General features: G+C 35.9%; 1 long non-coding RNA gene across 1 annotated transcript in view; it reads left to right on the plus strand.

Annotated features, from left to right (window-relative positions):
- Nucleotides 1–23,639, plus strand: part of LOC309604960 — a 41,390-nt gene extending 17,751 nt beyond the window's left edge. The window contains exon 2 of the long non-coding RNA XR_014231175.1: nt 1,415–23,639. This is a non-coding gene — a long non-coding RNA (uncharacterized lncRNA). The remainder of the gene's footprint in view (nt 1–1,414) is intronic.
- The last annotated feature ends 3,428 nt before the right edge of the window (nt 23,640–27,067 follow it).

The raw sequence follows: 27,067 nt of genomic DNA on the forward strand, positions 1-27,067 counted from the left end.
ATTTCAGTGTTTTTATTTTTTCATATACATTTTTGAATCAACTTGTATATTTCTACAAAAAGAGAATGCTGAGATTTTATTTGTAATTGTACTGAATCTATAACTCAATCTGGGGAGAAAGTTCATTGTAATAAATTTTCTCCCAGTCTGTGAGCATAGTATATCTCTCCATTTATGTAGGTCTTCTTTTTATTAGCTATTTCATTAGTGTTTTGTAGTTTTCAGCATATATTTGTTGTATTTTTATGTAGGCATTTCATATTTGTTGGTACTATTGTAAATGATACTTTAAATATTTCCCATATTTATAGTATTTTTGCATTTATGTATTTAATGCAATTTATGTATTTCATTTAATTAACAGTGTTTCATCTGGCCTGTGTATTGCCAATATTTTTGCCCCATTTGCCATTTACCTTTTAATCTTGTTTATAGGCAAATATTAAGTGTTTTCATTCATGGTTCCTCCTTTTGCATAAATTCTTTACATTTCAAATTACTTTACTTTTATCTATAGTATTTCATTTTATCTTTATGATAACTACAAAACTACAAAAAGGACAGTGCTATTCCTCTTCTATAGCTTATTACACTGATATCAAAAGATTAATTTTTCTAGATTACATAGTTTGTCAGAGGGAGTTTTCAAACTAGACTTTTAGTTACTCTGCTTCTAAATACTTTTCACAGACCCTGCACTCAAGGAGCACACAGTCTAATAAGAAAAACAGATAAATAAATGAATTTAATAACGCTTCAGTGGTAGCCTAGAGGAAGTACAGTATTTAACATGAGGTGTAGTCACGTCAGTACTAACTAAGATCCTCAGTGTGCCCCTAGAAGTCCACACAGTCCTTACATCACATGTTAATTTAGTTCCTGATTGAGACAGTACTTATGGGACTGCATTTTATGACTTCCTTTACATTATTTTCTGGACTTCCTGACTCGTGTATTTTTTCTACTGATTGAAAGCTCTGAGATTATATCTTGTCATATGAAAACTACCAAATGGGGTAAACCAATATTCTAAGTGTAAATTCATACATTTCTTAAGTAAAAAATAAAAAGCAGCATTCAAAATAACCCAAATATAAAAGATATTATCATCATGGATAAACTTTTGGAAAAGCTGGCATGTGGATCCAAATGGTACCCCTGGACCTTGCAGTAAAAATTATTGGTAAAATGTATGAATATATATAAGGAAATGCTGCTACTAATTACTTTCAGATTAAAATTACAATAAATCTTTAAGAGAATGACATATATTTTCCATTCCAGAAAAATTTTACTTGTTATCAAAATACAAGAAATAGCAGAGGATTGCGTATATGCTTTCAGCACAAAAGATGCTATTTCCTCAAGCTAAACATAAATGCTCATCAACAGCTTCATTTAACTCTACTCCCAGAAAACCAACCTAAGCCAAATCTGCCGTTATGACAAAAATCTAAACTGTGACTCAAGAGCTAAATGATGATGGTAAGTAAGACAGAATTCACAATGACTTAATCGAATATTCTTAGTCTTCTGGGGAAATAGAACTAGCCTTATAAAACACCACACAACATCAGGTGGTTTCTATTTGGATCTTTGTTGATCACCCAAGTTGCAGTAATTCCTCTAGAAGGAAAAGGCTCTCCATCTGAGGACCACTGACCCACTCATCTGTCAACAGATTTTTTTTTAAATGTGCTTGTATTGGTTGCAGGGATTTTAGTTTCGTTTAGGTAGAGATAAAATTTCTTTTGGATTTGTTTTAAGAAATGCAATCTTGAGACACAGTATTTTATTTAACACACTTATAAATTTACTTTTATTCAACTTCAGTCTAAAGAAGGGAAGAATCCAATATGAAAGGAGAGGGATAAAAACAGGAGAACTGAAGATAAAGAGGAGTCTATTCTCAATAATGCATTTAAGAAAAACTGTGTAACTTGAAAAGATTGAGCAGAAAAAGGAGCAAAAATAGGGAGCAGGGAAGGGAGAGGAAGGTGATGGAGGAGAAAGTACTTGCACAGATGTACATCCCACAGGGATGTACACATGGTAATTAGGTAAGGAGATAATGAAGAAAAATTCTGGAGGAAGCAATTGAACAGAAGCTATGTGAATACTTAAGAAGAAATGGGTGTTAACTATAAATAAGTATGGATGAGTTCACCAAAATCTTCTTATCAGCAGATCGAGTTTCCTTCTAAAACAGGGTTTTTAAATCAGTAGATCAAGGAAAGACTTCTACTGATTTAGGGTATATCTGACAAATTCTCTCTTAGTACTTTTATGAATAAAAAAAGGACAATGTAAGTTGGATGTTGGCTATGTTAGACGGGTAGATATCTAGTTGAATAAACTTACCCAAAGCATATTGCTTAATATATTAATTCATTCACTCGTTAATTCTCCAATTATAAACTCTTAAAGCGGCTTCTATTTGCCAGGTACTATGTTAAGCCTTAGGTGTACTAATAAGACCAAGGTGTGGTCTCACAGTCTACGAGGGAGAAGCAGTTCTATCACAAATAACTGCAATAAACTGTTCAGTAACTAAGATTAGAGGGAAATCTTTAACGTGAAGAAAAGACACTCACAAGGTTCTTTCCAAGCTTATCTTCTTCAACATTTTCCCCAGTAATGTAGCTAATGCCAGAAAGGACTTGCTTATCATCTTTCAGATGTCATAAAACTTGTAGATGTGGCTATACATTGGTAGGTAAAAATAAGAAGTCAAAAAAGTTATAATGGCTGTAATGATGGGCTGAAACCATGATGAATTAAATAAAAATAAATAAATGTAGCAGTCTACATTTAGGTTAAAAAACACAACCACATGAATACAGGACCTGGAAGACCTAACTTGACAGCAGCTAATATAAAGAGGACTTGACTCTTAGTCAAACACAAACTGATCATAGTTTAGCTGAGAAATGTAATGGGTGAAAATACTTGTGTAATTTGAGGTTGCATTATCAAAGCAGCATATCCAAGCCAAGGACTGTTACGACACTGCATTCTATGCTGGTAAGAATGATTCTGCAGTGTGGGGTCCAGTTCTGGAGCACACTTCAAGGAAGCGTTTGACATATTAGTAAGGATTCAGCAGGAGGTAACCAGAAGGGTTTTTTATATAAAACCCATTCATTTTATATCTTTAAAAATGTGTAAGGAAATGGAGCTCTTTAGTTTAAAGAAAGGAAGATGTAATGAAACATGGCATTGTTTTCTTTAACAGTGAATAGAATTATTCTATGAAGTCCCGAGGGTGAAATAGGAAAAACTAACTTTTTATTGGGATTCATTCTTTGCAAAGAACTGTCCCATGTCCTATGAACCACAGAATGCGGTTCTCATAATGACCCTGAGAGTTAGGCAATGCAGGCACTACCTGTTACCACCATTTTATAGGTGAGGAAACAGGTTCAGAGAAGTTGGAGTTTGCCTAAAGTGAAAATGTTAGGGTCCAAATTCCAATTTTCTGACCTGAGACCTATGCTTTTCCCATAATACCATACTATCCTTCCACTTAGAAACAGATTTTATCTCAGTACAAAGAAAGTCTTTCTAATAAGGACCACACAAGAATGAAACAGACTGCCTCACAAATTAATGATCTTTCTTTTCCAGAAAAAGGCCAACAAGAGCTGGAGGACTTTGTGTCGAGAACATATTTTGGAGGTGACTTCTACTCATGGAAGAGGTTGGGTCAGGTGACCCCTAAATCCATTTAAATAAATGTTCACCACGGGAAAAAGAGAGAGAGGAAGAAAGAAAGAGAGCGAGAGAGAGGGAGTGGGAGTGGGAGGGAAGAAGGGAGGAAAGAAGAAAGAAGTTTTGAGAGATTCAAGGTGATATTCATTAGTCATCCACAGAATTCATTCATTCATTCGGCAAAAATTCACTGACCACTTACTATGTGGTAGTCGATTCTGGGACAGTAATGAGCATACCAAACTTGAAAATTATAATCTTGGTATTAAGTACTAGTTAACTGAGTTGTAATCTGTGTGACATTTTGAGTCTAAATTTTCCCATATGTCAACTGAGGATTATAAAATCTGCCTCAAGAATTGTAAGGATTAAATGAGATAATATTTTTAAAGTACTAAGCACATAGCAGTATCTCAAAATATTAGTTCCCTTCTTCCCTTGAAGTATGAGGGGTGCCATGAAGTTGCTAGGAGATAGTTTTATGAACTGAGTATGACAATAAGACAGGACCTAGATATAGAGAAAGTGGGGTGCAAACAGAACATCCCTTGGGGTTCCCATTATTTAGCTGGTCCGAGGGTGATCACTCAGGCTTAACTCTGTAAGAATAGGATAGTTTGTTAATTCACAAGCCTAAGTACAACATCTCTAAAACTTTGTTCTCAATCTAAGATTTATTTCTTTTCATTGATTTTTATACACTCTTGAACACATTGCACTAGTTACTTATTCTCAGACAGAACTGGAGAAAAGGAGATATTTGTCTGTTGGATGCTCTTATAGATGAAACAGAAACAGGAACAGTGTTTTATAGTGATTTAGATATCCCAAGTAATATCTATCTAAACATGTTTTTAATCAGAGAAAAAAAAATCATTTGCCTAAAAGTAAGAAAATTTCCACTTAGATTTACTAGTTACACATTTCTGTTTGTAAAACCGAAATTCTTGGCTGTATCTAGAGTGGCTTAGCATGTAATAGTTTGGATAATTTTGCCAACTTCATGTTCTGGCCACAAATAAGAACACATCAGGAGACAATGTTTCAGCTGGTTATGAAAGATTGTTGGTCAGTACATAAGCTCACCCAGCTATGGAAACCAAGTTGGTAAACAAAACCTTGCTCAGCCCTGCTGAGCCATTCTTTCCGAAATAAGACTGAGTGAAGACTTGTTTTATTTTTCTTCCTGTTTTGCTTTAATATATAAATTAAATATTTGCTCAGTTTTACATTAAATCATTAACAAAAACTGTGAATTCTTATTGAATACAGAAGTGATTTACTCACATTCATCTCCTACTGTGTACCCAGAAGTGTAAAGGATACCACAGAAGTATGAGTAAATCTATGCTTAGGTGTTTTCCCATGTTGAGAATATACATTTAATAGACATGAAGCAGTTAAATAGCAATATAAAATTTATTTGATATTCATAACAGCAAACATTTATTATATAACAAACCTATTATGTGCTATGCACACTCATTCTTGAGAAACTTACAGTCTGGTGGAAGTGGAGGGTAGCAGATATAGACAAACTTGTAATAACGGTATAATGTAAAATGGGTTTCATTAGAGCTTAGGACTATGGTACTATTAGGGGGTTATGACAAGGTAAGATTGTGTGTCTGTGTACACAGAGAGGGTGGAGAGAGAGGGTTCCAACTCTCAAAAAAAGTTGTCTTATTGAGCCAAGCAATACCTTAACTAAATAGCTTGAAAATTACATAATGCAACGTTTAACAAGGAAAGCAAAAGAGAGATTCACTTTATTGCATATTAAAAACCAAAAAAAGATAATTCTCAGCTCCCAAATACCTAAGAATTACCTGGCAGCATGCTAAATGCAGACTCCCAGCTTCACAACAAGACCTCCTGGTTCAGCAGCTCTGGAATAGGGCACTCTTCAGTTTAAACAAATCAGGTGATTCTGATGCAGATGTTATGCAGGTCTCATTTTCAATTATTCTACCAAGGGAATAAAAATTAGAAAGAATAGGATACAGCTTTTTCAATCACAGACTTCAAAGACTTAAAACTCCTTTAACAAAAAATATAAATTCCTGTAAAAAAGAGCTCCAGGTCCATCCATGTTGCTGCAAATGGCATTATTTCATTCTTTTTTATGGCAGAGTAATATTCCATTGTCTAGACCTATATGGGAAAAGAATCTAAAAAAGAGTGGATATATGTATATGTATAACTGATTCACTTTGCTGTACAGCAGAAACAAACACAACATTGTAAATCAACTATATTCCAATGAAAATTTTAAAAAGAAGAACTTAAGGAAAGAAATAATTGTTTTTTAAAATCAAAATAATTAACTATGCTCATTATCACATTTCCTCCTTTCATTTCATCCAGATGATAACATCAACTGCAAAAGGAGTGAATTAGGATCATTTCTAGGAGAAACTTCCTGACAAATAGAGTATAATTTGGATGGTAGAATGAATTATTAAATAAGAGTAGAGAACGTTTTTTCCTCTGGTATCATAAGGTTACAACCACGTAATATCAAAACAACCATTTGAATGAGATAAGGTGATTCTACTCGTCAAGTATTTCCTTAGGAGACTCTACCATTTGTACGACCATATGCGAAGAGATGGGAATATTGCCTGAGTGAAATCTAAGCTGCTGAGAAACCTAAAATGACACTTAAGAGACAATACAAAAGTACATAAAACACACATATGGGAAACAATAAATGTATGGTAGAGACTATGAACATTGGATAAGTTCAATGAATCTTAATGTGCTCTGGACTGATGTAGGAAAAGAGCAAGAATTGGAGTCTGAAGGATGGATAGAATTTGGATCGTTAGAGAGAAGAGGAAAATGGTATTAGCAAAAGCACAACACACTGTTTTGTTTAGGCTGCTAAACAGGGAGACAAAATGCTGGCTAAGGGAATCAAGCAGTCATTTTGAGGTCACCAAAGCACACCTCTAGTTTTTCAACAATAAAAACCAGTAAAGATAGGCAGAGAGAGCAAGAAGAATAAGATAGAGACAAATAAAGGGGAAATTAAATTCCAATGAAGAAAGAAGAATGACTTCTACTGTTAGGCAGACAACATATTTCTTCACTGAATACCCCTGAGTTTATTTAAAGTAATAATCCAAAGAAAATAGCAAACATTTATTGAGCACTTGCCGTGTATCAGACACTATTCCAAACAGTTTCATGTATTAGTTCCTTTAATCCTAAGAATTAAGATTGAGATAGGAACTCTTTCCACTATAGCATCAGAGTTCCTAACAGCCCATCACCCTCCTAAACAAGGAGCTTTAAATAGAAGATTGATTTCATTTGGTCATGTTCAATACTCCCAATTTTTATGCATGAAAGAAGTTTGCTTTAGGAAAATATCCTTTATTTCCTGTGAACATTATATTTAATTAGTTGTGAATTTTAAGAGTTAAAATAAGGAAATTCCCATTGAATGTTCAATACAAACTTCACATATATTTGTCTTATGTATACATTTTAAAATTATTAATCTTAAAAAGAAACAAAGTATATAAGCTTATACCTCAGTCTAAGAGAACGAGTCGATGTGGAACAGAGGAAGCACAGAGGGCAATTTCAGAAGAAAGTCACTTAAGAATTTAATAAACAAGGCCAAACAGAGTAAACTAGACACCTAATGGAAAAATGTACTTACTGTAATCTTGCATTTATGGTAATAGACCAGTTCTGTCAGTAACAAGTCAAGTGAGTTTAAGAATTACAGCTTCTATTACTTAAACTTTCCAGCAGTTCAGAAAACTCAACAGATTTTTTTTGCAACTGGGTTTTACGATCACTCTTCTGGATAATATTAAAATTCCAAACATCTCTGATCTTCTCCCAAACTTACTGAGCAAAAATTAGTGACTTAAATGCAGAGTCCACCCTTGTTTAGTAATTACAAGTTTCCCTCTAACCTTAGCAAGAATGCATTCCTGAAAAATTGGTTTCCCCACATATACCAAGCAAGTTGTCTCTTCATTGACTGAATAGGCTCAAACCACCAAGTTGCTTTAAAAGTTAGTTAAATGGTCAGTAGTATGTTAATCACAGTTGTAGAAAAATTTAAGGTGACATTTATTGGACTAGTTTCCAATCATGTCTAATGATCAATAATTTTGGAAATCTGTAAACTTACTATTAGTTACATGCATTTCACATAATCATTGTAGTATTGATGTTCATACCACTTGAAATTACTGAATAGCATTTTAGATTCTATAAAGTGCTTTGTCATACCTTATCTTACTAGGACCGTATGACAAGTCCTGGAAATCATCTATGCAAATCATCTGGCTTCTAGTCCAGAGCTTTTTCTACTGCTAATAAATCAGGGTTATGAGAAGGCAAAGAGAACAGTGAATTCTCAGTTATCAATGGACAGATTTTCTAATTTATAGAGAACTGGTCTTCTCCAGCTTGACTTTTGGAAGGGTGAGACCAACTCCACAAAGTGGATGTACAAATTCCCCTAACATATTTATCTCATTGATCATAGAAACATGGACAGACCATTTTCCCAAAAGTGCATAGAGTTTTATATTTAAAAGAAATAGTTTCTGAATGAAATCCTGATGTCTGCAGATCTCTCATTTACTTTTAGATATTTTGGGGAGTTTTCTTGACAATTTCTATTTTTTAGTGGTTGAGTAATTTTCTAAATTCATATGTTAAGTAGTTGAAGGCTGTGTCATGGCTAGAATCTGGCTCATGATGGTTTTCTCTTCCTAGTTGTAATTTTTTCCCTTTAACTACTCTCTGGTTATTGGGTTGTGGAGAGTATACAATTTCTCAATGAAGTAATACAATAACTATTTGTTCATACTTCTGAAGTACTTCCTGCTTTGTTTTTTCCCATTCTGTCTATATACACATATAAGAAATCTGAACAATTTCCTGTTTTCCCTTAGCCCTACTAACTTCTTTTCATGCCATTTTCCAATTAAAGACAGGATAGACAACTCATGACACTTATAACAATAGCTGGTGTCACTTCACTTTGCCTTTTTCCATCACTTCCACACACAAACCTATAGTCCATATTTCTGTTTCTCCTGTATCTTGATCCATTCAGTTACTGCCAACTGTATCCATAAGCATTTTCTTAGATAGATAACATAAGGAAGGTATTGAAGGCATTTGTATTTTAATAATTGGAAGGAAATAACATTCTAAGTAGTTCTGGGCAAACTGCACGTAAATCTATACTGTGGACTGCACTAAATCATAGCTTTTGTTTTTAAGGAAGCTTATATCACTTTAAAACATAACAGGATTTCTAAATAATCACTTTTCTTTAAATCTTACAGATAATTAACTTATTTATGTTAAGGAAAGTTGTTTCATGAATGTTAAAATCTTGAAAATGAAGTTACCACACTATAAGCAGATCAGTTATAATAAAGACAAAGAGGCAAGCATGTTTTACATAGATGATAAGCATGAAAGAAGGAAGCACAAAAGTGAAAAACAAATCTAAAAATATCTCAGCTAAGAGTAATGCCAGAAGGCAAAAGCTCAGTATAAACTGCAGACTGTAGAAACTGCTGGGGACTTCTTCAGTTGGGTTCAGGGTAAGAGAACGGAGAAAGGCAGGGATGGCTGATGAAGAATGTCACATTGAGTACAGAGAGAAAATACAATTGCTTGAGTCCTAGTTTAGTTTCTCTCCTCTCCATTAATGTGAATGTAAATCTGAAATAAAAAGAAGATAGTTTCAAGAATGAGGGGAGTAACCAATTCTCTACACCCTGAGCTGGTTGTATCAAGCTGGAGTTTTATGTTTGTTTCTAGGTTCAATATTTTAAGAGAATTCAAAGATCATTGAAGCAAAGTATATTAATTTGTTCATCCATAAATTCATTTATTCTTCAACAAATACTTCTTGAGCAGCTACTATATACCAGAACCCAAATTATATGCTAGAAAATATATTCATTCATTCACTCATTCACTTATTCATGCATGTCCCTCATGTACCAGGCACTGTGGACAAGTCAGTTAAGGTTCCATCTATCACAGAACACACAGATATGTAAGAAACTTAGAAAACAGTATAAAAATCACTGTAGTAAGCAGTGAGTTAAACATAGTAAAGAATCTATGAAGCACAGAGGACAGAGTTAAAATTTTGGCTGGAAGAAGACAGGGTTTAAATTGGGCCTTAAAGAATGAGTAATTCAGTACATGGAGGAAGGGATGAAGGGTAATGCAGGCAGAAGAATGGCATGTGCAAAGTCACTGAAGTGCAACTGTACAAACAGGCTGCATCAGGAATAAAGGCCAATTTTATTCCTCATAACAGAAACTGTTACATGAGAAATATTAGAGAAACTAGAACTGTTTTATTGAGATATAGTTGATTTACAATATTATGTTAGTTTCAGGTATACAGCAAAGTGACTCAGTTATATATATACATATATATTTTCAGATTATTTTCCATTATAGGTTATCAAGATATTAAATATAGTTCCCTATGCTATACAGTGAGTCTTTGTTGCTTATCTAATTTTATGTATAACAGTTTGTATCTGTTAATCCCATGCTCCTAATGTATCTCTCCTCCCTTCCTCACCCCTTTGGTAACCGTAAGTTTGTTTTCTATGTCTATGAGTCTGTTTCTGTTTTGTATATAGGTTATTTGTATTAATTTTTAGATTCCATATATAAGTGGTATCAGTGAATCTATGACAAAGTAGGCAAGAAAATACAATGGAGAAAAGACAATCTCTACAGCAAGTGGTGTTGGGAAAGCTGGGCAGCTATATTTAAATTAATGAAATTAGGACACTCCATCAACACCATATACAAAAATAAACTCAAAATGGTTTAAAGACCTAAGTACAAGACACAACACCATAAAACTCCTAGAAAAGAACATAGGCAAAACATTCTCAGACATAAATCACAGCAGTATTTTCTTAGATCAGTCTCTGAAGGCAAAAGAAATAAAAGCAAAAATAAATAAATGGGAGCCAGTAAAATATAAGCTTTTGCACAACAAAGGAAACCATAAACAAAATGAAAAGATAACCTACAGAATGGCAGAAAATATTTGCAAAGGAAACAACCAACAAAGGCTTAATTTCCAAAATATACAAACAGCTCATACAGCTCAATATCAAAAGAACAACCCAATCAAAAAACTGGCAGAAGACCTAAATAGACATTTCTCCAAAGAAGACATACAGATGGCCAACAGGCACATGAAAAAGTGCTCAACATTGCTAATTATTAGAGAAAGACAAATCAAAACCACAATGAGGTATCACTTCACACCAGTCAGAATGGCTATCATCAAAAATTCTACAAATAATAAATGCTGGAGAGGATGTGGAGAAAGGGGAACCCTCCTACACTGTTGGTGGGAATGTAAACTGGTGTAGCCACTATGGAAAATAATATGGAGATTCCTTAAAAAAACCTAAAAATAGAGCTACCATATGATCCAGTAATCCCACTCCTGGGCATCTTCAGAAAAGATGAAAACTGTAATTTGAAAAGATATATGCATACCAATGTTCATAGCAGCACTATTTACAATAGTCAAGACATGGAAACAACCCAGGTGCCCATCAACAGATGATTGGTTTAAAAAGATGTGATATATAGATATAAATGTAAGTATAAAACAATGGAATATTACTTGGCCATAAAAAAGTAACAGGTTCTCTTGCTCATTCTCCAATGGGGAGAAAGCTGGTTCCCTATATGGGGTGAGGGGAGGGGTGGTCCAGGAGTCAGTATGGAGGTACGGCTTAGGTGGTTTGCCCACCCCTCTGGTGGTATTGAGTGCAGGGGGCATGTGCAGTACCTTGCTTTTGCTCCTGACACCCTGTTTTTCTCCCAGCTCCTCAGAAGTGGCAGTTGGGTGTTTTTGTTTTTTGGATTTTTTGGAGAGGGTATAGTTACTTTACCATGCTGTGTTACTTTCTGCTGTACAATGAAGTGAATCAGGTATATGTATACATATATCCCCTCTCTCTTGGACCTCCCTCCCAGCCCCCCCCATCCCACCCACCTAGGTCACCAAAGAACACCCAGTTGAGCTCCCTGCACTATACAGCAGGTTCCCACTAACTATCTGTTTTACACATGGTAGTGTATATATGTCAATCCCAATCTCCCAATTCAACCCACCCTCCCTTACCCCCCCCACATCCAAAACTCCATTCTCTAAGTCTGCATCTCTATTCCTGCCCTGAAAATAAGTTCATCTGTACCACTTTTTTAGATTCCACATATATGCATTAACAAATGATATTTGTTTCTCTCTTTCTGATTTACTTCACTCTATATGACAGACCCTAGGTCTATCCACATCTCTACAAATGACCCAATTTCATTCCTTTTTATGGCTGAGTAATATTCCATTGTGTATATGTACCACATCTTCTTTATCCTTTCCTCTGTCGATGGACATTTAGGTTGGTTCCATGTCCTGGCTATTGTAAATAGTGCTGCAATGAATACTGGGGGGGCATGTGTATTTTTTTTTTTTTAAACTTTGGGTTTATTTATTTATTTATTTATGGCTGTGTTGGGTCTTTGTTTCTGTGCGAGGGCTTTCTCTAGTTGTGGCAAGTGGGGGCCACTCTTCATCGCGGTGCGCAGGCCTCTCATTATCGCGGCCTCTCTTGTTGTGGAGCACAGGCTCCAGACGCGCAGGCTCAGTAATTGTGGCTCATGGGCCTAGTTGCTCCACGGCATGTGGGATCTTCCCAGACCAAGGCTCGAACCCGTGTCCCCTGCATTGGCAGGCAGATTCTCAACCGCTGTGCCACCAGGGAAGCCTGGCATGTGTATTTTTGAATTATGGTTTTCTCCAGATGTATGCCCAGGAGTGGGATTCCTGGGTCATATGGTAGTTCTATTTTTAGTTTTTTAAGGAACCTCCATACTGTTCTCCATAGTGGCTGTATCAATTTACACTCCCACCAAAAGTGCAAAAGGGTTCCATTTTCTCCACACTCTCTCCAGCATTTATTGTTTGTAGATTTTTTGATGATGGCCATTCTGACTGGTGTGAGGTGATACCTCATTGTAGTTTTCATCTGCATTTCTCTAATAATTAGCGATGTTGAGAATCTTTTCATGTGTTTTTTAGCCATCTGTGTGTCTTCTTTGGAGAAATGTCTATTTAGGTCTTTCACCCATATTTTGATTGGGTTGTTTGTTTTTTTGATATTGAGCTGCATAAGCTGTCTGTATATTTTGGAGATTAATCCTTTGCCAGCTTCTTCGTTTGCAAATATTTTCTCCCACCCTGAGTGTTGTCTTTTCATCTTGTTTACGGTTTTCTTTGCTGTGCAAAAGTTTTAAATTAATTAGGTCCCATTGGTTTATTTTTGTTTTTATTTTAATTGCTCTTGGAGGTGGATCAAAAAAGATCTTGCTGTGATCTATGTCAAAGTGTGTTTTGCCTATGTTTTCCTCTAAGAGTTTCATAGTATCTGGTCTTACGTTTAGGTCTTTAATCCATTTTGAGTTTATTTTTGTGTATGGTGTTCGGGTTTGTTCTAATTTCATTTGTTTACATATAGCTGTCCAGTTTTTCCAGCACTATTTATTGAAGAGACTGTCTTTTCTCCATTGTATATTCTTGACTCCTTTGTCATAGACTTGTCACCTAATCTTTGTCATAGATTAGGTGACCATAGGTGCATGGGTTTATCTCTCGGCTTCCTATCCTGTTCCATTGATCTATATTTCTGTTTTTGTGCTAGTACCATATTGTCTTGATTACTGTAGCTTTGTAGTATAGTCTGAAGACAGGGAGTCTGATTCCTCCAGCTCAGTTTTTCTTTCTCAAGATCTTTTTTGTTATTCGGAGTCTTTTGTGTTTCCATATAAATTGTAAACATTTTTGTTCTAATTCTGTGAAAAATACCATTGGTAATTTGATAGGGATTGCATTGAATCTGTAGAGTGCTTTGGGTAGTATAGTCATTTTCACAATGTGGATTCTTCCAATCCAAGAACATGGTATATCTCTCAATCTGTGTCATTTTTGATTTCTTTCATCAGTGTTTTATAGTTTACTGACTACAGGTCTTTTACTCCTTAGGTAGGTTTATTCTTAGGTATTTTAGTCTTTTTGTTGCAATGGTAAATGGGATTGTTCCCCTAATTTCTCTTTCTGGTCTTCTGTTGTTAGTGTATAGGAATGCAAAGATTTCTGTGTATTAATTTTGTATCCTGCAACTTTACCAAATTCCTTGATTAGATCTAGTAGTTTTCTGGTGGCATCCTTAGAATTTTCTATGTACAGTATCATGTCATCTGCATACAGTGACTGTTTCACTTCTTCTTTTCCAATTTGGATTCCTTTTATTTCTTTTTCTTCTCTGATTGCCATGGCTAGAACTTCCAGAACTATGTTGAGTAATAGTGGGCAGAGTGGACATCCTTGTCTTGTTCCTGATCTTAGAGGAAATGGTTTCACTTTTTCACCATTGAGAATGATGTTTACTGTGGGTTTGTCATATATGGCCTTTATTATGTTGAGGTAGGTTCCCTCTATGCCCACTTTCTGGAGAGTTCTTACCATAAATCAGTGTTGAATTTTGTCAAAAGCTTTTTCTGCATCTATTGAGACGATCATATGGTTTTTATTCTTCAATTTGTTAGTATGGTGTATCACATTGATTGATTTGCGTATATTGAAGAATCCTTGCATCCCTGGTATAAATCCCACTTGATCAGGGTGTATGATCGTTTTAATGTGTTGTTGGATTCAGTTTGCTAGCATTTGGTTGAGGATTTTTGAGTCTATGTTCATCAGTGATATTGGTCTGTAATTTTCTTTTCTTGTGATATCTTTGTCTGGTTTTGGTATCAGGGTGATGGTGGCTTCATAGAATGAGCTTGGGAGTGTTCCTTCATCTGCAATTTTTTGGAAGAGTTTGAGAAGGATAGGTGTTAGCTCTTCTCTACATGTTTGATAGAATTCACCTGTGAAGCCATCTGGTCCTGGACTTTTGTTTGTTGGAAGATCTTTAATTGAAGTTTCAATTTCATTACTTGTCATTGGTCTGTTCATATTTTCTATTTCTTCCTGGTTCAGTCTTGGAAAGTTATACCTTTCTAAGAATTTGTCCATTTCTACCAGGTTGATCATTTTATTGGCATATAGTTTCTTGTAGTAGTCTCTTATGATCCTTTGTATTTCTGTGGTGTCCATTGTAATTTCTTCTTTTTCATTTCTAATTTCATTGATTTGAGACCTCTCCTTTTTTTCTTGATGACTCTGGCTAAAGGTTTATCAATTTTCTTTATCTTCTCAAAGAACCAGCTTTTAGTTTCATTGATTTTTGCTATTGTTTTATTCTTTTCTACTTCATTTATTTTTGCTGTGATTTTTGTGATTTCTTTCCTTCTACTAACTTTGGGTTTTGCTTGTTCTTCTTCTATCTCTAGTTGCTTTAGATGTAAAGTTAGGTTGTTTATTTGAGATTTTTCTTGTTTCTTGAGGTGACATTGAATTGCTATAAACTTCCCTCTTAGTACTGCTTTTGCTGCAACGCATAAGTTTTGGGTCGTCCTGTTTTTGTTGTCATTTGTTTCTAGGTATTTTTTGATTTCCTCTTTGATTTCTTCAGTGATCTCTTGGTTATTTAGTAGCATATTGTTTAGCCTCCATGTGTTTGTATTTTTCACAGTTTTTTTTCCCTGTAATTGATTTCTAATCTCATAGTGTTGTGGTCAGAAAAGATGCTTGATATGATTTCAATTTTCTTTAATTTACCGAGGTTTGATTTGTTGACCCAAGATGTGATCTATCCTGGAGAATGTTGTGTGTGCACTTGATAAGGAAGTGTATTCTGCCGCTTTGGGGTGTAATGTCCTGTAAGTATCAATTAAGTCTATCTGCTCTATGTGTCATTTAAACCTTGTATTTCCTTGTTTATTTTCTGTCTGGATGACCTTTCTATTTGTGTAAGTGGGGTGTTAAAGTCCCCCAGTATTATTGTGTTACTGTTGATTTCCCATTTTATGGTTGTTAGCATTTGCCTTATGTATTGAGGTTCTGCTATGTTGGGTGTATAAATATTTACAGTTCTTCTTGGATTGATCCCTTGGTCATTATGTAGGGTCCTTCCTTGTCTCTTGTAACAGTCTTTATTTTAAGGTCTAGTTTATCTGATATGCGTATTGCTACTCCAGCTTTCTTTTGATTTGCATTTACATGGAATATCTTTTTCCATTCCCTCACTTTCAGTCTGTATGTGTCCCTAGGTCTGAAGTGGGTCTCTTGTTGACAGCAAATATATGGGTCTTGTTTTTTTATCCATTCAGCCAGTCTGTGTCTTCTGGTTGGAGCACTTAATCCATTTACATTTAAAGTAATTATCGATAAGTATGTTCCTATTACCATTTTCTTTATTGTTTTGAGTTTGTTTTTGTAGGTCTTTTCTTTCTCTTGTGTTTCCCACCTAGGGAAATTCCTTTGGTATTTATTGCAAAGCTGGTTTGGTGGTGCTGAATTGTCTTAGCTTTTGCTTGGCTGTAAAGCTTTTGATTTCTCTGTCGAATCTGAATGAGATCCTTGTTGGGTAGAGTAATCTTGGTTGTAGGTTTTCCCCTTTTATTCCTTTAAATATATCCTGCCACTCCCTTCTGGCCGCAGAGTTTCTGCTGAAAAATCAGCTGATAAACTTATGGGGATTCCTTTGTATGTTATTCTTTGTTTTTCCCTTGTCGCTTTTAATATTTTTTCCTCTGCATTTAATTTTTGTTAGTTTGATTAATATGTGTCTCAGCATGTTTCTCCTTGGGTTTATACTGTATGGTACTCTCTGTGCTTCCTGGACTTGGGTGGCTACTTCCTTTCCCATGTTAGGGAAGTTCTTGACTATAATCTCTTCAAATATTTTCTCAGTCCCTTTCTTTTTCTCTTCTTCTTCTGGGACACCTATAATTCGAATGTTGGTGCATTTAATGTTGTCCCAGAGGTCTCTGAGACCGTCCTCATTTCCTTTCATGTTTTTGTCTTTATTCTGCTCCTCTGTAGTTATTTCCACCATTCTATCTTCCAGCTCACTTATTCGTTCTTGTGTCTCAGTTATTCTGGTATTGCTTCCTTCTAGTGTATTTTTCATTTCAATTGTGTTTTTCATCACTGTTTGTTTGTTCTTTAGTTCTTCTAGGTCCTTGTTAGACATTTCTTGTATTTTCTTGATCCATGCTTCCACTCTATTTCTGAGATTTTGGATCATCTTTATTATAATTACTCTGAATTCTTTTCCAGGTAGGTTGCCTATTTCCTCTTCATTTATTTGGTCTTATAGTTTTTTACCTTGCTCTTTCATCTGTAACATATTTTTTTGTCATCTCATTTTTTTTTGGTGGGTGGGCCTGTGTTCCTTTCTTGCTGGTTGTTTGGCCTGAGGCATCCAGCACTGGAGTTTGCAGGCAGTCGGGTGGAGCCGGGTCTTGGTGCTGAGATGAGGACCTCCAGGAGAGCTCATGCCAATTAATATTCCCCAGGGTGTGAGGTTCTCTGTTAGTCCAGCTTGGGCTTGGCACTCCCACCACAGGAGCTCAGGCCCAACCCCTGGCCTGTGAACCAAGACCCTGCAAGCCACAGGGTATGGCAAAAAAAAAAAAAAAAAAAAGCAGAACAATAACAAAGAATAAAAAATAAAATTAGGAAGATAAAAAAAAATTAGAAAAATTAACAATAAAAATGAAACAACAACAAAGCAAAAGAGAACCACAACAGAAAAAAAATAAAATAAAATAAAATAAATAATAAAAAATAAGAATAAAAATAAAAGATAAAAAAATAAATTAAAAATTTTAAATTAAAAAATTAAAAAGTAAAAATTTCCCTGGTGCCTCCTCTATCAGTGTTCTTGCCCCCAAGGTGAGCTACAGCATACCCCTTCTTCCCCAGTAGGCCTCCAAGACCTCTAGGTAGGTCTCTGGACCCACTGTGTCAGCCTCATCTCTGCATGTTTTCCTCTCACCAGCGTCTGTTCCTGAAGCTGGCCTGGAGCACACATGTCCAAGCAGGCCAGCTGGGGTGCAGGCCTCCACAGGTGCAGCCACAGGGGCTGGCGCAGCCAGAGAAGGCCTTGGAGGGGGGCAGCACTCGGTCCAGCTGGACCCGCACAGCCAAAGGAGGCCCTGTCAGGGGTGGCACTTGGACTGCCAGGACCCTTGTGGCCAGAGGAGGCTTTGGTGGAGGTGGGGCTCAGGGCCAGGACACGTGAGGTCCATGGAGGTCTTGTGGGGGGCAGTACTCAGGTCCACCAGGACCTGCATGGCTGGAGGGCACCCTGGGAGGGCGGGGCTTAGGCCCGGCCCCCATGCCACAGGAATAGGCCTTGGCGGAGGTGGGGGGGCGACAGGGGCAGGGCTCAGGCCTGGGGTCCTATGCAGTCAGAGGGACCCCAGCGGGGGTGGTTTGGTGTTCAGGCCCAGGACCCCAGCAGGCTTGTGGGGGCCTGAACAGGCAGGGGAGATGCTGGCCAAGTTCCCCTCTGATCCCCCAATCCCCCAAAGGTCCTTCTCCATCCTTGCTGATCCCCTCACTGTGAGTGGACCCCTCCGAGCGTGGGAACCTCTCCCCTCCCCCAGCTCCCCTCAGGGGCGCCAGTCCCATCCCACCTCAACTTTTCTTCCCCCTCTCCTTCCCTCCCATGTCCTACCTGGTCACACGTGGATTCCTCCCGTGCCCTTAGGTGTCCGAGGTCCCCCACCAGTGCCTCCAGTTGGGTTTTATTTTTTTGGTATTTTTGTATCTTATTGTCCATAATTTGCCCCAACTGCACATGCATGCAGGTATTTTTAGTCTCTTACAGTTTCTTTGTATTTTGTTGCTCGAGGAGACATTTGTCCAGGTGCAAGCACTGCAGCAAAGGGTCCCAGGTCCCCGGGCCCAGCCTGTCTCAAAGGGAGCTTGATTATAGAATCCAGTGCTTTCACTTTACAGATGAGAAACTGAAGCCTTGGAAAATAAATGGGTAGTTTAAGGTCACCTAGCAAATCAGTGGTTCCATCTGGACTAGAATCACCTCCTCAGTTCCCTGTGTGATGGTTATCCCATCATATCACATTGCTGTTCTGAATTGAATCCAAATATCTGGACCCAGAATTCTCAGCAAATACACAGATATGATAACCAAAGCACAGTCTGTGATGTTAAGGAAAAGGTGGGGAACAAGAGGCCCAGCTGCTAGAGAATTTGGGATGGACACACATTTTTCCTGAGTTTTCAAAAATAAAGAAGGTGGCTTCTCCCATCTACAGCCCTCTGAGGTCTTTATTTCAACACAGGAGAAATATACACCAGGTTAAAGAATAATAATAAGGAAGAGATGATCACAAGGAACCACATGGAAAACAATTCATCTCAAACTAAATTTTCTTTACTCTTTAATATGGTAAGGAAATATATTTCTTTATTCCATCATTCATTTCTTCATCTTATCAACAAGGAAATACTTGTTTGACTACCTGCTATGGGTCTCACACTGAACTAAATATACTAGGAAGATGAAAGACCACATATTTGGTTTTAAGGAGCTCAAGATAATGCAACGTAACATGACCAATCCTATATATAGAAGGTAAGAGAGGATGTTGGGGAGTAGGTGCAGGTGAGCAATGCCTTCCCAGTAGAAGCAATATTTACGCTGGGATTAGGGGTTTCAAAGGATGAGTGAGAGTTAGCCAGGGGACACCTTTCAAGATGGTGAGAGTAGCATGTGAAGGAATAGTAGATTTGGTAAATTGCAAGTAGCGTAGTGCTGTCCTGTAAGTATATGGTATCTGTATTTCACCAGTTGACAAAATCTATATAATAATCTTTGTGCATAATATAAACATATCAGGTAGATGGATTACTGAACAGCTGAATGGCCCCTCCCCAAGAGTAAGGAGCAACAAATTTATGTAGATGGGGCAAAGGTTTTAATTGGCTTTATCCAATTTTATTTATGAGGTTAAAAATAAAAGTACAATTTGAGCAATAGCTTAACATTGACTAATACAGAATATTCATAGATATGAAGCATTTGTTAACTACAAATTCTATGAGAAAAAGCAAAGCAAGTTAAGGCTACCAATTAAAGATATTGTAGAAGATATATAAGCATCAAGTACAAGATTTCTTTTTATTTTGAGAATCTATATTTATACAGATTAGAGTTTTACAAAATGAGAGGCCCAAGTGACCAGAAAGAGCACTGGAGTAGAAGGAGAGTTTTTTAATTCAAGTTTAGATGTGTCATTTAGTATCCATTCAATCTTGGGCAAATTTCTTTGGGATCCATTTCTGTCTCCAAAGAGAGAGGGATGGACTAGATACTCTTTATTAAATTCCTAGTTAAAAAATTAAATTAATTTCAAAATACAACTAGTTTTCAAGAATATGATTCTTGCCCTTATATCCCAAGTTCCAAGGTCCAGTAGGAATATCAGCAAATATTTCCTGAATGAATCAATCAATCAATGTTACTTCTGCATTGGCCCCAATCATAACCTAGGAATACCATGGGCAACAGGGGCAGAACAGGTAGAGAAAATGATCTACCACAGTGGGTCCTGGTGAAAATTCCTGTTTCAAGGTTAGTCTCTCTTCCTTCATTGGGAGAATGGGTAAAATCAGCAAAGGAGAAAGTATGCTTCTTTATACAACTTTTATTTACTTTTTTAAATTACCAAAGTAATACATACTCATTGAACATATTTAATACAGACAATACAGAGAATGAAGTAAAAATTAAAACTCCTGGTGATTCTATCAACAAGAAGCTACCATTTTTTCTGATTTTGGTATAAAACCTTTCAGTCTTTTCTCTGTACATTTACACATACACTGGAGTAACCAATTGTACATACTGCTTTAAACCTGTTTTCCCCCCTTTGATAATACAGCATGCATTTTTCAAGATGGTGTACTCCATTGTATGAATATATTATAATTTATATAACCAATTTACTATTGTTAAGCATTTAGGTTATTTCCTTTTTTCTCTATCTGTAAAATATGATATGATTAAAACGTTCTACAAATTTTTAATTTATCGTGTAGGATAAATTCCTAGGCATAGAATTGCTAAGTGAGAGAATATGAACATTATTAAGGCTTTTGAACATATTTGCCTAAGTACCTTCCAGAAAGGATCTGCCAATTTATATTTCCTTCAGCAAAATATAAAAATTCCTGTTTCCCTGTACACTTACCTACAATGAGTATTATCAATTTAAAAATCTGTGCCAATTTTGGAGGCAAAAATGTCATAATTGTTTTAATATGCATTTCTTGTTTTGATTTACATTTGTTTAGTAACTTTAATAGTAGGTCAACATTAAACATAGGGCTGTACTGGAATTTCTGCCATACAGTGAAAAAAACAGACAAAAGGTAGACACTTTACATAAGCAAAATCATTTATTTATCTGTTCATCTTCATGTATTCATTTGTTCCATTTACTGAGTGCTTTCCCTATACTGTGGCTAATTGTGAACAGTGGAAAAATAAAAGGCAAAAATACACAATCCCTTCTCTCCAGATCACAGTTTAGTTAAGAAAACGAATACGTAAATTATACTTTATAATACAGTGTTATCAACACTCTAATAAAAGTATATACAAAATGATAGTGGTTCAAAGATAAGCAGGAAGGAAAGGATGTTTCTTAAAAAATAATCAGACCCTGAATAAGGGGTGGAACCCTCAATGACTATTTTTTTTTTTTTTGGTGCTGTGACTTTTGAACGTAAGAGAAAAGTTCCAATAAATCCAATGTTACATCATAAAGACTATTACCAATTCATACATTTTCAGCTCAAAAAGAATCATATTTTCCCTTATTCAGCTGGTGGCCTGTCAACTTTTTTCAATTATTGTGTAACACCAGACTACTCAATGTAACCATCTTATGACCAATTTAAAACAAATTAACAATTAAGGGGGAAAAAATGACTCATTAGTAAGTAAAGATGCAAGCAGTTAAAGCAAATGAAGCATTCATCCTTCAGGAAGCTTTTTTTCAAAAAGCTGTTCTTCATGGTTTATCTTGTGGTTTGCTTCCTTCAATAAGTCAGCAATCTTAGAAATAATGTCAGCATGAAGAGCTCATGACTTATTCACCTCTGACATAACTTTAGCGTCTCATTGGAGTTTCCAACTGATCCAAAAATGTTTCTTCTGATCATGAGATTTGGTGGCTTCACATATTTACTTTTCTTCCCATAAGAGGCAACAGGTTTACTGGAAGATTGCAGGAGCTGACATTCCAGGGCTTCCATTCTTTTCATTAATCAATATCGTATTTTTCTTTGTCATTCAACAAAAGTTTACTTGGAACCCATTGCATTCAAAGCACAGCATTATGTTTTACTTGGCATTTTACAAACACTTTGAAGTACAAAATCAATATGAACAACAGCCTTACCTCTACTTCACAGAAGAGGAATAGGAAACTACAGTAATCTCAAGGCCCAATAGCCAGTAAGCAGCAAAACAGAAATTCAGAATACAGATCTTTGCTCTCTAAGCCCAGGGCTCTTTCCACACTGTGCCTTCCTTACCAGTCTCCCTGTTCCCAGCCTCTTTCCTCTCCAGCTGTCTAATTCACGTACTTAAAACACCAAAGTACCACCCACCTTCGTCAAGTCTCACTGACTCTGAGAAGCTGTCTTGACCATTTCAGTTCAAAGAATTCTCCCTCCTCTGAACTCCTATAGCTTGTTGCTCATATTATTCAACTGGTCCTAACTCAGAAAATGCTTAGTGGGATCTCTGTCTTCAATTATGAAATAATTTTAGTATCTATTTAGAAGGCACTGTGTCAGTTTATGTGGACCTACTCTGGTGCTATTCATACTTAAATTCTATTCAGTTCTACAAACATTTTGACAACCTACTATGAGTGAGGCACTATGCTAAGAGCTGAAGACGTGGTTTCTTCCCTCAAGAACCTTAGTCTAATGGGAATGTAGATATGTAAATTTTTTATGTACACGTGTACATTTATTCATTCATTTATTAATTCAGTAAGGAAACTCTAATTTACTGGCTGTGCTACCACTGGGAACAAAAAGATAAGACATGGCCCATCTTTCAAGTAACTTGTAGTTACTTGTAGTTACTTGAAAGAAGACAGACATGTAAATGTTTTCATTCATTCAATAAACATCTATTTAAACCCTTATTATGTTGTGGACACAGAGAAAGGAACACTTATGAACACCATCCCTGTTCACAGAGCTGTTTCTCCTTTAAAGATTATAATACTCAAGGATAACTACACTCTTTTTTACATGTAAAAAGGGACCTCAGCTAGACATTCATTCATTCATTCTTATATCTATTCCAAATCTCTCTTGGCAGTTCTCATGTAACACTTCTTTTTAGACCAACTATAGATAATGAACCTAAGAATTATCATAAACTTTATAGTACTAGTATAAACATTTCCAATGATACTGAAATATATCTCATTCCACATGAAAACAACATCAGCCACATTTTGGCTTTTATGCAGAGAATTAAATGGAAATTTCTAAACAGAGTCTGAGCTTTCTCATTCTATTGCTTTATTCACGTTTGACAGGCCAAAGTGCAAATGTGGAAGCAGTGGGTTTCAAAACCCACTAGTCAGAGCTAGGGGTTCCTCTGAGGTTTCTCAGAAGTGATAGTGACAGTGGGGGTGGTGAGAGGGAAAGACTCAGAGCTTCCTATTTCAACCAGAGCATGTCAGTTTGCTCTGTTTTAAATACTGTGCTTCTAAGTACAACTTCTTTTGGAAAAGAATCCTGCTACTTTAATGAAACAATGGTTTAAGACAATCAAATAATGTAATAATACATAGTATTTTAGCTTTATAATTTTTAATTATTTGTCTTAAAAAAAAAAAAAGAGTCCTTACTATGAGGTCAAATTGGTCCACTTTTATAGACAGCTACAGCAGCTAATGTTGCTGAGTGTTTACTACTTGGTGCCAAGTGCACTCTAAATTGATCATCTCATTTAGTCACAGTTAATATCCCTTGGAATGACCATTTCACTATAATGCCCCACATTAATGGAGCAAATAAATCAGTTCGTATCACTGACTAATATTAGAGACTAATTTGTCAAAAGGTTTGCATTTCTAAATGTAACTGATTTAGTGGATCAAGTTTATTTTGCCATTTATTTAATTCTATTATATAATAACTAACACTTAATGAACACAAATCCATCCTACCAAGTCCAACTGATCTGTTTTCCAGACACCAGTGTAGCTCATATTTACTGCATGCATTATTTCATTTCATCCTCAAAACAATCTTATGAGGTAAGGACTATTATTCTCATGTTACAGGTAAGAAAACTGAGGAACTAGCATGTAGAAGTAGGGACCCTAAAAAGACTGGGGAGCAGAAGGATTATGTGTGGGCAAACTTTCTGGATGAACAGTGGGAAAAGGAGAAGAGTGTCCTCATCCCAGAAAGCTCGGTTTCACTTCAAACTTCTCGAACTGACAAGGGCCAGATAGGAGTCGTCCATTTCCACATTTATCCTTCTTCTCCACGTCAGTGACCATCAAAAGGCTAGACCTCCATTCTCAATGAATGCCATAGGTATTTCTACTCACTGCTCTTGATCGTGGGTGGAGATGAAGACTATCAGCAAGAGGAGTGGGAGCAAAGATGGAGAGTTGGAATCATCTCCATAACCTTTTTGTATTTGTTAATAGGAGGGCTTTCCTGCAAGGGAAAAAGTATGAAAAGAAAATAGATTTTTGCAAAGGCCTTGACTCTGTTCTTTTTTTTTTTTTTTTCCCCTGTCTTTTTTCATTCATTTATCCATACGCTATGAACTAACCTAAGTACCAAGCACTGCCATGGGCACTTGGAAGTATCAAAAATAAATGAGTCATGATTTCTATTATTGAAGGAAAAAGACATTTAAATAGATACAGCACAAGATATTAAGTGCTATAAGATGCTACACCAAAGCTTATTTAGGCAGGGACTATATTTTACTTATTTTTGTAGCCACAACTCTTTATCACAAAAGATAAAGAGTGTGATAGCACAAAGTTAACAGCTCAGTACATTTCCTGAATGTTTTCATGACCAATATTTCTTCTGACTGGCTTCAAATTCTCTTATGCTCATATATGTGTGGACCCTCTATATAAGATCTTAACATAATTGTAGTAAGCTACGCTTGTGTTTCCTTGGACTTCATATGCAAATATCAACTGTCGATCCTAGATATACTAAAATCAACCACTAGCCTAATTTTATGCTTTCCCAGCAACTGAAAAAATATAGTAGATAGTATACTTGTCGCTTGAGAAAGAAATCCATTCATTAATTGGGATTGAATATAGGTACAGTAATACATTTGGCTAAATTAATCCATTCACAGCTCTTCACAGTCTAGAGGCAAGCCTGCCCTCTAGTGCTAAAACTCACAAATTGAATCAGAATAGCAATTTCCAACTACCAGAAAAAAAAGAACTAGCATTTCAGATATATTAAAATGCAAAACTGTATTATTATCCCAAAACAAAAAGCCTCATTACAAGAATAAAACGGCATTCCCCCTTTTAAATTTGTCATATGCTTATATATTATCAATCTTGTTTCTTAAATCTCAGAGCTTCCATAACGTTGTGGAAAGTAATGATTTTGTGTGTAGCAGAAAATGTTAACATCACATTTCTAATTGAAAAATCACAAAAGTTGGCCCCAAATTTCACTAATCACATATCTTCAATTCAGGCCTATTCTCTGGCTATACTTACTAAGTGATCTCATCCATGCCCTGACTTAAAATAAGGCTATACACCAATGATGTCATATGATATATATATATATATATATAGATATATATATCTATCTATATATATATATATATATAGATAGATATATATATCTATATCTATATATATATATAGATAGATAGATAGATATATCTATATATATATATATATATATATATAACACATCCAGCTCAGACCTCCCTTTAACTTCAAACTCAAATATCCAACTGCATACTCTACATTTCCCTTGGGACATCTAATAGGCCTAACTAACATAACATATCCAAAACTAAATTCGCGATTTTCCATCCTCAAACCTGCTCCTGAGTCTTCCTCATCTTGGTAAATGGCTGCTTCATTCATAGTTCTTCAAGCTAAAAATCTTGGAGTCATTCTTGATTCTTCTTTCTCATACCCCACATCAAATCCATCAGCATACTCTACCAGCTCTATTATCAAAATATTTTCAGAATCTGACACTTATTATTTCCATTGCCCTCGGTCTCATTCAAACTACACCATTTCTCATCTGGATTACTGTATTACCCTCCTATCTAATTCTACAGACTTCCATCCTCGCTTTGATCAGAACCCTAATTGCTTCCCCCTTCACTCAATGAAAGTCTAAGTCTTTGAAAAGGCCTACAATGCCCTACATGATTAACTACAATCAGGCACAATCATTACTCCCAGTCTCTCTAACCTCATTTTCTAATCCTGGCTAATACTCTCGTCTTCCTCATTATCGTCTCAATGATTTCCTTGCCACTTCTTAAAAACACCAAGCAGACTACCAGCTCAGAACAGTAGTCCTGAGCTGACTACTGAAGAACAGAAAGTCCTTCTGCCTAGAATGCTCTTCTCCTGATTATCCATATGGCTTAACCATTTACTTCTTGAGATTTCTGCTCAATATCACTTTATCAGTGTATACTCCATTTAAAATGGCAACCCTATACTCACACACTCCCCAGACCCCTTCCTCGACTTTTCCCTTAATAGCATGCCACCATACGATATTTTATCAATTTTTAACATATTTTATCAATTAAAATGAAAATCCCATAAGGGTCAGAAATACTTGTCTATTCTATGCCTAGAACACATCTCAGAACATACTAGATGCTTGGGATTTATTGAAACGTTTAGTCCAAGAGAAATGTAAGTCAGATATAATAAGTGGTAGAATAAAACAGAAAATCTCAGCTATTCCAGTTTATACAGGATGGAAAAATTTGTTAGAAAAAAAAGAACTATTCTGACTAACTGCTTTTCATTTAAATACCAAGGTGTATTCATTCAACATTTACTTAGTGCTGTGGATAGGGCCCTGTTTGAATTTCACAACAATACTGGTAAGTACTATTATCGCTATTTTACAGACAATAAAACTGAAGATGACAGAAGTCAAGTGACTTTAAAAGTGACATAACAAGGATGTGGCAAAGAGGAAACCAACTCAGGTTTCTTTGATATTACTTCTAAAAACTCTCTCAATATTTAAAGTAGTTTCAAGGAATGATATAAATCCAAAAACAGGTAAGGTTTCTACATTTGTAGA

The sequence above is a fragment of the Balaenoptera borealis genome (genome assembly GCF_965194805.1).
Source record: "Balaenoptera borealis genome assembly, chromosome: 11".
NCBI lineage: Eukaryota > Metazoa > Chordata > Mammalia > Artiodactyla > Balaenopteridae > Balaenoptera > Balaenoptera borealis.